Source organism: Carcharodon carcharias, chromosome 12 (assembly GCF_017639515.1).
Source record: "Carcharodon carcharias isolate sCarCar2 chromosome 12, sCarCar2.pri, whole genome shotgun sequence".
Taxonomy (NCBI): domain Eukaryota; kingdom Metazoa; phylum Chordata; class Chondrichthyes; order Lamniformes; family Lamnidae; genus Carcharodon; species Carcharodon carcharias.
In genome coordinates, this window is record NC_054478.1 from 70,157,925 (window position 1) to 70,175,298 (window position 17,374).

Here is a 17,374-nt window from a genome sequence, read left to right on the forward strand (position 1 = left end):
ACAGTGGAAAACTAAGTTCATCGCTGATCTGACAGTTTCATAAGTGCATTGACATTTAGCTGTTGTTGCAGCAAGGAATGTTGTAAACAATTAAGGAAATGTGAAGAACGGATGTGAATGTGTTCTGTTGCTTTGTGATCCATTGTTGCTAATGAGTGCACCATAACAGTTAGTTAACAATGAAGTGTTGTACCATTGTCACATCAGTTATCCAAGCAACTTTTTCAAAGGAAAAATGGTAAACAGGTTTAATTTAGTGGTTATAAAACTGCTAAGTTTAGATTCCACATTTTTATGACACGTCATCAAATCTTGTGAGAGAAAAGGTATTTGCGCTCACTGAGATGTGACTGTTATTATTGTTTTAAAGTACTGACAGAGCAGTATTGAGTAAGCCCTCAGTCTCAAATGGAGCATTCAAATTAAACAGCCTCATGACATTTCTCATTGACTTCAGGACCACACCAACTGTTTTAGAGTGGAAGCCTCTTGTCTAGGGGAGGACACTGTGAAATTCCTGGGTTGTGGGGTGTGTAAGTGAAAGGTTGCCTCTTTGAGTGGTCAGACATGTTCTGACTGTGCCATGTTCTGTTGGATTCTCCTAGAAAACTGCCCCAGCAGATATTCTATCCAGTTTCAGGGCATTCTGACACAGTTGCCTTGTAGCTCAGCCCTACACCAAACTCTGCCTTTTTTAAAATGATGATAAAGAAAAGGAAATTTGGGATGCCACATCTTTCTCACTGGCTAAGGTGCCAATTCCATCAACTGAACCAATTTGATAAATTATCTTAACGAGTGACATTGGGCGGAATTGTCCGGTCTGTTTGGTGCTGGGTGTCATGGCGGGAGTGAGTTGACAATACGGCGAGAAGGCCAGAAATTAGTTTTATGCCACTGTGAAACCAGCTTGTGATCATTCACTCCACCCATCAATGGCGGGCTGAGTTTAGAGTGATGAGATGGTTGCCTTACCCTGGCGGCACGGATGAGATCATTCACCCTCTTTCTGCACTGGATGGCCAACCCCTTCTGTGCAGCAATGGCACTGACCACGACTGCCACCGCCTCCCAAGCTAGAATGGTGAGACTGATGGGCCTCCTGCAGCCAGAGCGTGTGTAGAGGACATTGCAGCAGGTCTCCACGGCATCCAGAAAACATCCCAGGGATGCGTCACTGAATTGGGGGGGGGGGCTGCACTTTTCTTGGCTCTTGGGGCAATGTCTTCACTAGAACAGTCCTGGGCCGCAAGCATTGAGAACTGTGTGCATGGTTGCAGTTTAAATATGACGCCCAGCATGAGGAAATGGCAAGGTAATGACATGGTGAACAAATCGGAGGTCACCCGCCACCAAACACACGCATTTCCCGTGACTGCATAGTTAATGAGACAGGAAGGGAACAATAAGGCACAAAAATCTGCCAATGCTGCCGATGGGTAAAACACCTTTTTTCACACCTGCTAGTGCATTTAGTGCAGTTCTGGAACGATTCCACCCATTGTCAGTTGAAAATGAATAAGAAGGAAGATAAACTCCCAACGCAGTACATGTTCACTGTTCATCCTTTCATAGCCACATATCTTTGGAGGGCTTTTCTCTGAGTGGCGGATTAAGAAGGAGAGAATAATTGTGAAAGACTATCAGTCATCCTGGTCCTGGGCAAGCAGATTACATATGAGGGAAAAACATACCTCAAGTTTTCACTGAGAGAGTCTTCTACAACCTGCTCTTAAAAAGTAAAAGATTCACTTTATCCACCTGAAGCATATTGAACATAAAGGTTGGGAGCTGCTTCCACTGCCATCTCCCACCCATAGCAGGCAGTTCTATGAAAACTCAAGACATATAAAATATAATAAACACTGTTCACATTGGTTTCAGTGCCTCACCATCATTGCATCATGGAATCTAAAACAGTAGGGACAGCTAGTCAGGTTTGCACTTTTTTACATCTGTTGACCATACCAGTCCACCACCTGTCTTTACAGAGCTACAGGATATCATCAGAGTGACAGCCTTTTATTCTACTGCTTATCCAGGTAGTTAGATTTATGGGATAGCCACAATTTCCACTATGTAGAGGCTGTTTGTAGTGATAACTTCCCACGGTTACTTGACAAGCAGTTTGTAACTGTTAAAGCAACACATATAGTGCTGACCTCAACTATAATTTTTTAAATATGTAAAATGTGGTTTTATATTTAATGCTTAACTAAATATTTGCTAAATATTTTTCATTAATATGTTGCTTTGTTCTAAATATTGGATAATAGTTGAAAAATAAAATCTGAATTGGCACATATTGCAAGGTGATTCTGTGTGGTATGCTATGAAGGACCCTCCTCAGTTTATTTTAACCACTTTACTTAACCCCAGCTGCCCTTCTTGTCTTCAGAAGTCAGCAGAATGATGCTATACCGGAAGTTTACAGACTCACACCAGAATGGACAAGCTGTAACTTTATCTGACAAGTTAAATGGATATTTAGCGAGTAAATACCACAACTTTACACCTTTTCATGTGTTTCAATGATCTGGGCGTGATGCTGGTAAAGCATCACCCCTGGAGGAACAAGGCAACCTGGGCAGCAAATCCAGGCCCTTGATAAGAGAAACACTGATTGTACTTCATGACTGAGAAGTTCAGAAGTTACAGGATTTGGAGTATGCATTACTGAGAACCTTTTCATATTAGATTTAAACTGGTACTTACATTTATTACATGTGTTGAGCCTGAGTTACAAAGAAAACAGTACCTATTTTAAGTTTAAATTTATTCACCATTTATTTTTTTCAACATATCACATTATCCAAAGGTTTAGTGTTTGGAATTTATATGGCCAACCTGTTACACATGTTTGTAGAACTTACAAATAGCTGTGATACTGGATTCTTACCAGGTAAATCTATGAGGCCAAGTTCACAGTTAGTAATAGTTATTGCTGTCCTTCGATGGCCTGAATAGGCCTGTTGTGGGAGCACGATGGGTGGGAGAAGAATTGGATGTGAAATCTGCTCCTACCCCCAATTGGCTCCCGACATCAATTTCACACTGGCTGGCCAATTAATTGCCGGCCAACGTGAAATGCGTGCTGGGACAGGCTCAGCGCTGCTGGCTGGGGCAGGAAGAGGGCAAGCACTTGGAGGAATAAGGGTGCGGGTGGGGTGTTTAAATGGAGCTCCCTGAAGGCTGACATTCATTGTTCAACAGCCTCAGGGAGCTGATGTGGATTTCCAGGTGTCTGACGAATTTTTTCAGTTATTGTGCTGCTAGAGTTCGCAATGTGTCATCCACACCCGGAGCCCTTGCCAGGTGGGATGGAAATCTGCCCCCAGCTTCTCTGATGAGTACTGTGGGTTCTGCTGGAGGCAGCCAGTGTCTGACACAACATCCTGCTGCCTCAAGAAGGAAAGAGGAGGCAAGCTCACTTAACAAAGACGGAGGTGGCGGGTCAGGTCAGTGGACATGATGTGTGAAGGACCTGGATTCAGTGCAAGAATGGGCTCAATGACCTTCTGTGCTCTGCCGGGGTGAGTACTGAATCCAGTTGGAACTGTGGATAGATGTGTTTGTGGTTGGTGCTCACTGGTGTGAAATCCTGAGCGTAAATTGGCACATATTTCTGTGCCTTGGAAGACTACATGTGATTAGGCCAGTTAGCCGGCATGTATGTAAGGGCGGGTTACAGGAATGTGATGAACACCTGAACCAGCATCCTAGGGGTGAGGCTGGTGTGTTCTGGCATGTAGAGAATGGACTAATGAAAGTAGTTTCGTCCTTACAGGAGAAGAGGATTCACAATCCACAGGAGCGAGGCCAGACAGGTGTTGGTGTCCCCAATCTTCTGATCTTAAGTCAGGTGGAGGAGCAGAACCTCAAGATGGGGTGTGAATGTGGAGCCAGATCCACTCGTTGCAGAGAGACAGGGATTTCGGAGGAGGGTAAGCGTCCAGTGGACAGGGAAGAGGTTGGGGGAGGGTATGAGAGATGGAAGGCAGCAATTGTAAGACTGACATGAAATCTATTAATCCCTGTTTCTCATCCATTCAGAACTCTTTCCTCAGGCAGATGTGCATTCTGGAGGTGCATTCTGGAGTTCGTAATGCTGTTTGAGACTGATATTTTTTCTTACTCCTTCAGACGGAGCATCCTCACGACTACAGAATTTCCTCAAGGACCCTCCTTTGAGTTCTGAGGATGACCAGCAGCCAGATGCACCTTCAGCACAGCCTCCCTGTGCACCTTCCACCAACACAGATACAGGCACATTGTTGGGCATATGCGTTTTGGAGCAGATGGTAGTGCACAGTGGTGAAGGAATGCCAAAATCACCTGAGGAGCTGGTGGAGGCAGAGAGTCCACAGGGCGCTGTCAGTCAGAGGATTGCTGGAGACCAGGGCATGGCTGAGCATGAGGCAAATGATGAGCCCCTGAAGTTGTCCATCAGGAAGCAGATGCTGGATGTTCAGCGGGATGTGCATGAAGATCTGGAAGAGGTCCCTGAGGGTCTGTATGCCATGGTCCCTTTTTTGGAGGAGTCCATGGGGAGCATGAGCACTGTATTGGCCCACAGCTCTGAATGCACAGCTTCCGCCGTAAAGAGAGTGGCGACTCTCATGGAACGGCAGCTCCAGGAACTCAATCCACAGTTTCTGGGGTTCCATTCAGGCCTGCGGGCCCACACACTGGCATTGATCTCAGCTCGTCACTGCCAATGTGAGAAATGGATGAGGCTCCTAGTGACTCTGCTAGCTGCCTGTCTATCTATGGTGAACAGGGAAGTTCAGACCAACTTCATGTTGGCGGACGACCTGCAGCTCCATGCATCTGGGGGCTCCTCTCAGGGCACTCCTGATTATGGCAGTAGCTCCTCTGCCCCTCTGCCAGTGAGTATTACATCTGAGGAGACCACGATGACTGAGGAGTACCCAGCCATGGCATTGGACTCTGCTGCACAGACTGGGTATATACAGGCCCCAAGTGACCAGAGAACGGCCGTCAAGGTCATCAAGGCTAATGGAGCATCAGAGTCAGCAGCCTGCCTCCAATCTAGCTGCCAGTGAGGAGGAGTACCAAGACGCAGCACTCATAAGTGGAAATTTAAGTCACTATGATGACATGAAGGATTTCATGGGTGATTATTTTTTGCTTGACATGTAATGATGCAAACACATCTCTCCCCTTAATATTAAGACGTGAAATCATCTGTAATGTCATGCAATTGTTAGGGAAGTTTGATGGCCCCTGTGCCCCAAATTTGAAGACTTTCAGTGAATTAGCAGACATCATTATGGGACATTTCTAAGCCCACCATCACAATGCAGAAGTTCAGGTTCAATTCACAGAATGGAGCCCAGGGGAGACAATTATTACGTACATGGTGAAATTAAAACAATTAATGGAATATTGTGATTTTGGTGAAACCCTAAATGACATGCTCAGAGATGATTTAGTATGTGGCGTGCAGGAAGACACTATTCAGTGAAGATTGCTGGCTGAAGTGAATCTTGATTTTAAGAAAACATTAGAAATAGCACTGGCAATAGAAAGTGCAATAACGGATTCACAAGAAATTCAAGGGAGCAAAATGACATTGTTCCCCAATTCGGACGGGAACAGTCAACAATAAATGGTGCTAAAATCTGGCACTCTGCTGCGAAGCGGGAAACAGCTCCCAGAGAAGCTTAGCAACTAAATCGAAAAATAACTTTCATCGATATGGAAACAAACAGTCTTCTAGTGATTGGCAATTTAAAAGAGTAGAATGTTATTTTTGTCACAGAAGTGGACACTTAATGAGACAGTGTGAAGCAAGATTTAAACAGGCCTCCAAACAACGAACAAAGTCCAATGAAGTCTATAGTGTAGGAAAACCAGAAACAACCAATTTTGACATTTATTCATTATTCAACATAAAAGTTGGGAAGGCAGCCAATATTTGTTACAGCACAATTAAACATGGAAGTAGACACGGTGCTTCTACCAATGTAATAGGAGAACACACTTTCAGACAGTGATTGTAAATAAAGCTAATCAACAATTACATTTGGAACAAACATCTATAAAGTTGGAAACGCACACAGGCGAAGAAATCCAACTAAAAGGTATCACCAGCGTAGCGAAGACACCAATCGGCACATTTACTAGTGATGGTATTAGAAGGCAGAAGGCCAAGCCTTCTAGATCAAAATTGGTTGAGGAAAATTAACCTTGATTGGCCAGCAGGATTTCAAAAGGAAGCTGGAAGAGTTCCTCGCTTGAAAAAGGAACAAGGCAAGGTACTCCAGAAAGATCCTGGAGAGTCCAAGGACCACAACAGGGTGAAAAAGGAGTGGTTAAATATTCAGCACCATGAAGAAATGAATACCGTCTTAAACAACAACATGGAAGAATAGCAGAAAAAACCCAAAGAGACTCTGCTGAATGACAGATTTCAAGATGAAGTGAGTGAACTTCGCAAAGGGAAGGAAAACATATTAAAAGACCTTCACACACTCCACGAGCCCCTCAGGTCAAAGGTTGTGCCTCTAAACAATTACGAAGAGAAACAGGAAGAATTTAACACCTCTGTGAACAAACTGAATAACCAGTTGGCAAAGGAGATGCAGCAATGTTCATGCTTCTAGGAAGAAGCCAACAGATACAAGAAGGAGACAGAAGACCTGAAGAATTATCTAAATTAAGTTAAGAGGCTTTAAAAGCAAAAGTCAAAGAACTTTCCAAGATGTGATTAGATAATGAAGTCATGGATAGCTCAACTACTGAACCAAGACAAGTTGAGAATGCATCTGAGAGAAGTCTGACCGACAGTGAAGTCAAAAAGAAGGTTGAGACTAAATTCTGTGGTCGAAAGAAGAAGACATATAGGAAGAGGATGCAAAATTACTGATGAGGCACCGTCTTCAGACAAGACTAAGCCTGATACTTCCCAATTCAGAGGGGAAGGTGGAGAAAAGTTAAGGGAACCAAAAAGCGATTCACGATTTGCATAGTCATGAGTGACAATTTAATGTTGAGGAAGCAGTGTGTGTAAAGAATTTTAGTGGAGGACTGAAGTGGTTACCAAGTAAAGTGAGCTTTGTGACTGAACCATTGTTGTCCCACAGGGAAGTGGAGGGCTGGATCACCCATAAACACGTGGACCATTTAAGAAAAAGAGAGATACTCCAACAAAATGATCTTCCACCTATAACCATTACTGAACCAAGGACAGACATGCCCGAAGCCTCTGTCAGAGTGGAAGACATTGAACTGCATGTACCTAATGAAGTACCTGATGTTAATGTGGTTCCAGGGAATGTGTTTCCCACAAAAGAATCTGAAATCGTGAAGCTACGATGTTCCACATGGATCAGGAAACCACCTGAAAGACTGAACTTGTAATTTCATGACCTGTGTAAATATTGTAATGTCATAAGATAAATATCCTTGTAAATACAAAATGCACAGAAAAGTTAAAGGGAGAGGAATGCAGTAATTATAGTTTTGGAAAATGTAGGTCTGTAGATTTAAGAATAATTCTTGATTGTGAAATCACATGATCTAAGTAAACGAATGTGTTAGCAGCATGGGGAACCTCTACAAGAGCGTTATTTTTTAATTATGGAGTTTGATGCACAAATGTAGTTGCTGCTGCTGCCTTGTAAATAAAGTTAAATGTTTCCACTAAGAAAAGTTGTCTGAAGATCAACTCTATAATTCAATTCAGGATCTTTCTCCTTACCCTGGGGCTGTTCAGGCTGCTGCTCAGACTCAGCACTGGGATCAACCTCTGTGGCCTCTGGCATAGCATCACTGTCTTCATCCTCTAATGGGCCCCCATTGAGAGAGCCAGATTGTGCAAGACGGAGCGTCCACTACTACAATAAGGGAGGTGCATTCTGGAGGATGTTGCAGTGATCCCATGAGTGGTCCAGGAAGTGAAACCTCATCTTGAGTAGGTGTATTGTCCTCTCAATTACTGCCCTTGTAGAGGCATGACTACGGTTGTAGGTCTCCTTGGCTATAGTCCTTGGCTGTCTCAGTGGCGTCATCAGCCACCTTTTCAGTGGATAGCCTTTGTCCCCCAGTGGCCAGCCATCCAAGCGTGCTGGTGCAATGAACAGCCTTGGCACCTGGGAGTGATGTAGCACGTAGGCATCTTGGCAGCTTCCTGGATACCTGGCACAGATCTACAGGACCTTGCTTTTGTGGTCACACACAATCTGGATGTTTAGAAAGTAGAAGCCCTTTCTATTGGCAAAGGTGCCGGCTCTCCCGCTGGCACCTTTATAAGCACATTTGTGCAGCCAGTGGCTCCTAAATTTGGAGAAATCCTGCAATTGCAGCGAAGCCTCTGGCTTGCTCTGTCTGGCTGGTGTCATCTGTCCTGAAGTGAATGAAGTTGTTGGAACAGTGCATCTGTGTCCAACTAGATGCAGCTGTGGGCAGCAGATTGCGAGACTTCACAGAGATCTCCCACCGGTTCCTAGAATGATCCTGAAGCATAAAAATTCAGGGCCACTGTCACCTTCAGAGCCACTGGCACAGAGTGGCCACCTACACAGTTGGAGCCTATTTTGGGGCCAATCATCTCACAGATAGAGGTGTCAGTTTCCCTGGAGAGGCAGAGCCTTCTTAGGCATTGAGCCTCTGACATGTACAGGTAGAATGATTGCTGCCTGCACACCCTACCTGCTGGGTAATGGTGCCTTTTCCGGACCATTCCATCTTGCAAATCCTGCTGGCCATCCACCACTTTTGGCTGTGCCTCTTGGTCCAGAGGGCAAACCTTAGGATGGTGCCTGCAGGCAACTGGCCTCCTCTCCCTTCTGTCCCTCTCCTCCTCTTCTGAGGACGTCCCTGCAGCTGATTACACAATGCCCATGTATGTCCAGATGGTTGTACAGGTTTCTGCACTGAAGGGGCATTTCTGCAGGAAGCCTCTGCAAATGTTTAGCAATCAGTGAATTATCCAAAACACCCAAAAAGTGCAAGAAACGATCTCTAAACCAGCTACAAACAGCTCACAGCAGAACTCCTAAGTCCTTACTTTACCAACATCTTCTGGGCTTTTTACCTCACCCTGATGTAGAATGAATGAAAAGCGTGAAGGCTGCCTGGCCAATTGGCCCGTTTGCCAACCATAAAAACACATGGGCCACTCAAAATCCATGTCAATTAGTCTTTTAATGGGCTTAATTGGCCCTTTAATTGTTGCGGGTGAGCTTCCGGCTTCCACATGCACCTGCTGATTGAAATATCACAAGGTAGCGCTATGAATTTGGGATGCCCTGCCAATGCCATCACACCCCATTTCGCGAATGTTCGTATCTAGTGCATGCTCACTCAACGAACAAAAAATTTTGGCCCATGAGTTGGAACAAAGCTGTGGTTTAACGCCATATCAAGTAAGGACTTATTAATGATAGCCCATAATTTGCTGTCAAAATAACACCAAGCTAATGACCCTCAACATTACATTATGGTACAGCAACTTCAGTTAAGGGTAGATGTGAGGCTAAACATGAAAATACTAAAGTTGCTATCCAAGATGTGCTTCCTCATCTTTACCTTTGTGAAAATGATATTCGATTGTCTGCTTCGCCATTGATAACCATTGAATGCTGCGAAGTTGCAGTGCCTGTGCAGCAGATAGGAACAAAATTCACTCCAGAATACTGCAGCTGGTATAAAGTAATACGAGGCGCCTGTCTAAAAGCCATTTAAAGCCCATGCCCATTTATGTCGGCTATCAGAAATTCTTTGATTTCTTGTCAGAGAAACATTTATGAGATTATGCTAGGTTTTTTCACATTTATGTGAAAAAAGGCTTGAGAAACAAAAAATAGTGAACAAAATTGCATTTTCCATGAGGCACCCCTCTGTGTATGTGTTTATTTTATGACAAGGAAAACCGACTCAGGGACCAACCAGAAAAAGTCAGGCACCATGCTGGAGGCTCACTGGGAGGAACTATAATCCACTCCTGAGAGACTATGGGAAAAGGCTATTTTTCCAGATGGTGTTTGAGGAGCTGTGTATGAAGAGCTAATGCTTTAGTAAGGAGGTAACCTGTATGAAATGTTAAAAGAGTACCTTTAGCTCTGTTCGAACTCATGCAGTGGCCATGAGAATAACTATAGTTTTCAAGTTGTGTGCATAGGGCACATGTGACATGTACAACATCAGTGCTAGGGCCAGCATCCACCAGATTACAATATCGTGAAAGATCTTCACCCACCAGGTTACAACATCGCTTACAGCAATGCATCCACTAGGTTACAATATCACCCAGAGCAGTGCATCCGCCCAGTTACAATGTCACCGAGAGCACGACATCCATGTTATGACACAACTGATAGTAAATGCTGAGCTGTTCAAATCCCAGAGGGGAACTTGAAACAACTATCATAATATATTTTACAATTTGTATGCTTCGGTATGCAGGTTTTGAATTCAGTAGTAATAAGATTACCAAGTCTCAAGAGGTATTTATAAAACTAATTTAAACATTTATTAATACAAGAAAGATGGTAAGCACATACATATGTCTACAAAATTATGGCTATAATAACTACAAAAATCCTCTAATTAATCTGACTCCTAGTTACACCTCCATTAAGGCAACAGTAAAACACATAGGGCAAAGTATTCCCCCCGTTGGGGGAAGTGCAGGGGTGGGCATGGGTGGGTGGCCCTCCGATTGGTGGCCCCAATTGGGGGCGTGCTGCCATTTTTAGTGGGTGGGCCAATTAAGACCTGCCCAGCGTGACGTCTGCAGGGAAGCTCTATACGCTTCCTGTGCAGGCGGCGGTGGCGGGGTGGGGGGGGGGTGCATTCCTAAAATCGGAAGGTGCGCTGGAGCACTCCAAACTTCCTGAGACTAAATGCAGTCTCAGGGAGATCAATTTCCAAAGTAAAAAAGTTACTGCAGTGTAAATTTCATTCACAATGTCACATGAGTTGGGACATGGACATAATGTTAATTAAAAGTGTCTCTTCATTTTTTGATTCAGCGATGAAACCTCATCTCACCCGTGGATGAGGTTTCATGCTTTTTCATGTGACTGCCAGTGCTCCCGACCTGCCTACCAACATTACAGATGGATGGGTAGGTCCACTAATTAATTGTTTTTTGAATGGCCTAAATTGGTCATTGACAAGTTGGCAGGCATGCATCCAACTCAGATGTGCACGCCCAATATCACCCCGCATCATTTTACATGTTGGTGAGGGGGCTCCGCCCCTGCTTGCCAACTGGAAGATGCTGGCCATAGACTCAAGCAGACCCCTGGCAAAGCATACACGGGACAGTTGAATTCAAAATGAGTTTCTTTCAGCTCTGGTTCCCTGCAAACACTGGCTTGAGGCTTACAAGCTAGAGGCTTTAGATCTTAGAATCCCTCCTCTTTTACCAACAGCCTTTTACTCCTTCATATGTATTTCCTCTTTGAATGCAAATTCTCAATGTATCACTAGGTTTTTTTTATCCCTTCTAAAAATAAAACCATTTTCATAGCAACAATTGTATTGGTAAGCTTTGGAAAAAAAATAAACTCATTGTCTAGCATCTTTTGGCTAGGTGTGATATTTCACCCATTCTTTTGAATAGGTTATTTAAAAATGCTTATTGCCCCCTTTTCTCTTCACCTTGGAACTTCCCTATGTTTACCTACTTATCATTTCAAACCTACTCCTCTTCTATACATCAAAGCCTCTAGACCAGCTGGCTTTAATCCAATTAAGACATATGCATACATAGACACAGACACCACTAAACTCTATTTTAAAATAATTTCCAGTAACATTATAGACATTATTATATCTTCTTGACATCCCCATCCTTATTGAAAAATGGATTGTCATAATTTTAAAAGACGGCTTCATTTTTAATAATCCATCTTGTGCTATCTCCTATACTTACCTATATCTTGACACTATTACAGTACCAGATGCATGCATTGACATAATATATATGCAAATCTTTGGTATCAGCAGAAATCATTCCAGTTCAGTGTCCAGGGTTTAAATGTCCAATTTTCCCTTTAAGCTTCAAATCCTTGATAACACATCCACAATTAAATTCTCACATCTAGCAATGTGTATTCTCTTTAGATTAAATGGTTGCATTAATAAACTCCACCTGAATAGCATTGTACTTTTGTCCCGAAGTTTGCCCAGAAACTTTAAAGGATAAACAACAGTTTCTGATGAATTGTTTGCCACATAGATTTCAAAATGCTGCAATGCTATCACCAAACCCAATGTCTCATTTTCAATCGTTGAATATTTTCTCTGTTGTGCGTTCAACTTCCTTGAAAAATACTCTATTGGTTTTTCAATCCCAATGTCATCCTTTTGTAATAGTATGGCCCCAATGCCTATATTGCTTGCGTCAACGGCCAACTTAAATTGCTTGGGGTAATTGGGTACTGCCAAAACTGGTGTCGTAGTAATACAGTTTCCAAGCTATCAAATGCCTTCTGACAGTCCAGTGTCCATTGGGACTTCTTGTTCCTTTTTAATAGTGCAGTCAGTGGAGCAACCACGCTGCTAAAATTTGGTAGAAATTTCCAGTAAAACCCACTCATGCCCAGAAGTCTCAAAACTTTTTGTTTTGTTGTAGGCACTGGGAAATCCACAATGGCTTTAACTTTCACATCTCTTGGTATGGCCTAAATACCTAACCTGTGCTTTTGCAAAACAAAAACAGAATTACCTGGAAAAACTCAGCAGGGTCATGAGTCCTCAAGGGTCATGAGGACTCAAAACGTCAACTCTTTTCTTCTCCGCCGATGCTGCCAGACCTGCTGAGTTTTTCCAGGTAATTCTGTTTTTGTTTTGGATTTCCAGCATCCGCAGTTTTTTTGTTTTTATCTCTGTGCTTTTGCAAGTTCACTTTAGCGAAGTTCATCACCAAATTAGCTCCTTGTAATTGCATAAATAATTCCTCCAGATGCTGTAAATGCTCATCCCATATCTGACTGAAAACTATTAAGTCATCAATATAAACAGCACAATTACTTAGACCTGCAATTACTTTGTCAGTATTTGAAATATCGCAGGTGAATTCTTCATACCAAATGGCATGACTTTAAACTGATATTGGCCATTTGGTGTCACAAAAGCTAATATCTCCTTGCTCTCTCCGATATCAGTACTTGCCAATATCCTTTTAGCCAATCAATCTTTGTGATAAATTTGGATTGTCCCACTTTCTCAATACAATACTCCAACTGTAGTATAGGATTTGAATCCACTTTTTTCACTGCATTCACCTTCCGATAGTCCACACACAGTCTTTGTGTTCCATCTGGTTTTGGTACCAGTACAATAGGTGAACTTCAGTTACTGCAACTAGACTCAATGATATCGTTTTGAAGCATGAAGTCAATTTCTCTCTATACTTAAAATAACTTTGTCAGATTTAATCTATAAGTATGTTGTCTTATTGAAGATGAAATATCTACAGAGACATCATGTATAGCTAAATCTGTTCTCCCTAACTTATTTCCACAAATAGCTTTGTTTGACTTCAATAGCTTTTCAAAATCACTTTGACATTTATCTGGAAGGTAACTCAATATTACATTTAAGTTTTCAAGTATCATTATCCAATTTGCTTAGAGGAAAAACAATTTCAGAACCCTGCATTTCTACCTCTTTCTCATTATCTACCACCACTAACAGCTCCTTTTGGTCTTCTTCCCTGTCAAGGTACTTCTTAAACATATTTACATAACACACTCTTTGCTTCTTTCTTCTATCTGAAGAATTTATTAAATAGTTTACTTCATTCAATTTCTTTTCAATCCTGTAAGGCCCAGTAAACCTGGCCTTTAAGGAGTCACCCAGTACTGGTAACAGACCTAGTACTTTCCCTCCAACAAAATTCTGAGCTGTCGCCTTCCTGTCTGCTTTCACTTTCATCACTTGCTATGATACTGTTAAATGTTCTCTAGCCAACTGACATGCTCTGCCTGGTATATCTGTGAGGTTTGATACATAATCCAGGAGAGTAGTTTTTGAATTTTGATTTGCCAATTTTCCATGAACCAATTTCAGAGGTCCCCTTACTTTATTACTATAAACTAGTTCAAAAGGGCTAAAACCAGCTGATGCATTAGGAGCATCTCTAGTAGCAAATAACAAGAATGGAATTCCCCAACCCAATCCTGGATAATCCTGACATGCTTTCATCATAGTTTTTAAAGTTTGATGCCATCTTTTAAAGCTCCTTGACTATGGATGATAAGCTATTAATTTAAACTGTTTTATCCCCAAACTGTTCATTACTTCCCTAAACAACTGTGACATAAAATCTGAACCCTGATCTGATTGTATTTCTTTAGGTAAACCATATCCTGTAAAAAATGTAGTTTTCTCTTTCACAATATTCTTTGTTGTTATATTTCTCAAAGGCATCAGGAAACCTGGTAGACATATCCATTATTGTCAGTAAGTACGGATTTCCACTCTTAGTCTAAGGGAGGGGACCTACATAATCAGTTATGACCCTAGTGAAAGGTTTTTCAAGTGCAGGAATTGGGATTAAACATGCTGGCTTAATCACTGTTTGTGGTTTCCCATCACCTGACATGTGACATGTTCTACAGAATTTGACTACATCCCTATGCAATCCAGACCAATAAAAATGTTTCTGCACTTTTGCCCGCGTCTTTTTAATTCCTAAATATCCCCCCATTGGAATTTCATGAGCAATCTCAGAATCTCATTTCTATACCCAACTGGGATAACAATCTGACATACCTCCCTCTGACTTTCATTTGCTGAGACGTGATCCAGCCACCATTTTCTCATTAATATATTACCCTTAAGGTAATAACATTCTGGAATACATTTTACATCTGTTTCTGACTAAGCTATCTGATATAAATGTTGTATTTGCAAATCTTTTTTCTGTAACTCCATCAGCCCCCTTCTCTTTGTTTACCCACCTTCCTTTCACCTTCCCACTTTCTACTCTTCTCCGATTTGAAAGCGTGATGATAAAAAGGCTTAGCTCTATGAACTAACTCATAATAATCAGCTATTTCTGCTGCCTGATTTACCATTTGAACCTTTTGTTCCTCCGTATGGAATCTGACTACCGAAGGAATTTGATCTTTAAATTCTTCCAAAAGAATTACTTCTCCAAGAGCTGCATATGTTGTCTCTATTTTAATGCCCATATCCATCTGTCAAAATTACTTTGTTTTACTCTTTTAAACTCAATATAAGTTTTCCCAGGCTGTTTTCTTATATTCCTGAATTTCTGCCTGTATGCCTCAGGAACCAATTCATAGGCACTCAAAAATAGCCTTTTTTACCACCTCGTAATTCACTGAGATTTCTTCTGACAGCGAAGCATATACCTCATATTCTCTACCCACCAAACTGGATTGTAACAACAATGTCCAATTTTCCTGTGACCACTTCACCTGTTCAGCTATATTCTCAAATGAAATGAAGAATGCTTCAACATCTTTTTCCTTAATCTTTTGAAGAGCTTATACAAATCTAAGCATCTCCTCATTGGGTTTTAAGTTACAGGTTTTTTCATCATCAGAACTTTCCTCAGAATCTGGGGTCTCTTTATTAACTCGCAGCCTTTTAATCTGGTATGCCCTTTCTGTTTCCTTCTCTCTTTCCCCTGCCTCTCTTTCTTTATCCTTCTCTCTTGCCTGGAATTCCAGTTCCAGCTTCCTTTCTTTCTCCTGCCTTTCCACTTGCTCCCTTTGAAATGCCCTTTCTTTTTCTCTATCTGCCCTTTCCTTTTCTGCTGCCTCTAGCTCAAGTTTTTTATTTCCTTTGCTTGTTCAAGTTCAAGCTTCTTCATTTCTATCTGAAGTCTCACTACCACCAGCTATGACTCCCTAGTGTCAGATGTCACTTCCAACTTTAAATGCTATGCTATCACTTCGACGATATCTGCTTTCTTAGCCTCTACAGATAACTTCAATTGTCATTTATCCGCCAACTCTGTTAACTTATTCTTGGATTCACTAATTCCTAAAAATCAAGGAATTTCAAATATATTCTGCAAAGAGCCCACAATTATTATGACACAGCTGATGGTAAATGCTGAGCTGTTCAAATCCCAGAGGGAAACTTGAAACAACTGTCATAAACTATTTTGCAACTTGTATGTTTCGAGATGCAAGCTTTGAATTCAATAGTAATGAGATCACCGTGTCTCAAGATGATTTTTATGAAACTAAATTAAACATTTATTAACACAAGAAAGATTGTAAGCACGTACATATGTCTATAAAATTACTACTATAACAACTACAAAAATTCCCTAATTAATCTGACTCCTAGTTACAGCTCTGTTAAGGCAACAGTAAAACACGTAAATTTAAATAGACCCTTGGCAAAGCACACCCTGGACAGTCGAATTCGAAATGAGTTTCTTTCAGCTCTGGGTCCTTGCAGACAGTGGCTTGCGGCTTACAGGCTGGAGGCTTTAGATCTTAGAATCCCTCCTCTTTTACCAACAGTCTTTTCTTCCTTTATACACATTTTATTCTTTGAATGTTAATTTTCTTTGTATCACTAAGTTTTTTTTAATCTCTTCTAACAATAAAGCCATTTTCATAGCACCAATTTTATTAGAAAGCTTTGGGGAAAAAAAAACATTGTTTAGCCTCGTTTGGCTAGGGGTGTTATTTTACCCATTCTTTTGAATGGTTCATTGAAAGATGTAAATTGCCCTCTTTTCTCTTCACCTTGAAAATTCCCTATGCTTTCTTAATTACTATTTCAAACCTACTCCTTTTCTATACATCAAAGCCACTGGACCAGCAGGCTGTAATCCATTTAAGACATACACATACATAGGGACAGGCACTGCTAAAACCTATTTTAAAATAATTTCCAATAAAATTATTATATCTTCTTGGCAATCCACCTGGTTACAATATCATCCAGAGCACTGTATCCACCAGGTTACAATATCACCCAGAGTGCAGTCCTCCTGTATCCTCAAGGGTCCGGATGCCATATTCCAGAGGGTTTCTGACTGCATGCTCCTATGACATTGCCCCAACAAAGGGCGGGGTCTGTCACATTCAACAGGACCATGGGTTCCTCAAAGTGTAGGGAGCAGCCAACGGAACCAACCATTGTTCCAACACCCCTCCTCACTGCCACGACACCCCCCTCACTGTCCCTACACCTACCTCTCTGTTGCCTAATGCCCTCACTGCTTTCTACACACTGCTCGCTGCCCATTCCCCCTCACTGGTCCCTACACCCCCCTCACTGCCTCTACATCTACTTCACTGCCCCCTACAATCACCTCATTGCTTTTACACCTAGCTAACTGCTCCCAAATGCCCCTTTTACTCTCTCTACACCCCCTCACTGCCCATACCCCCCTCACTGC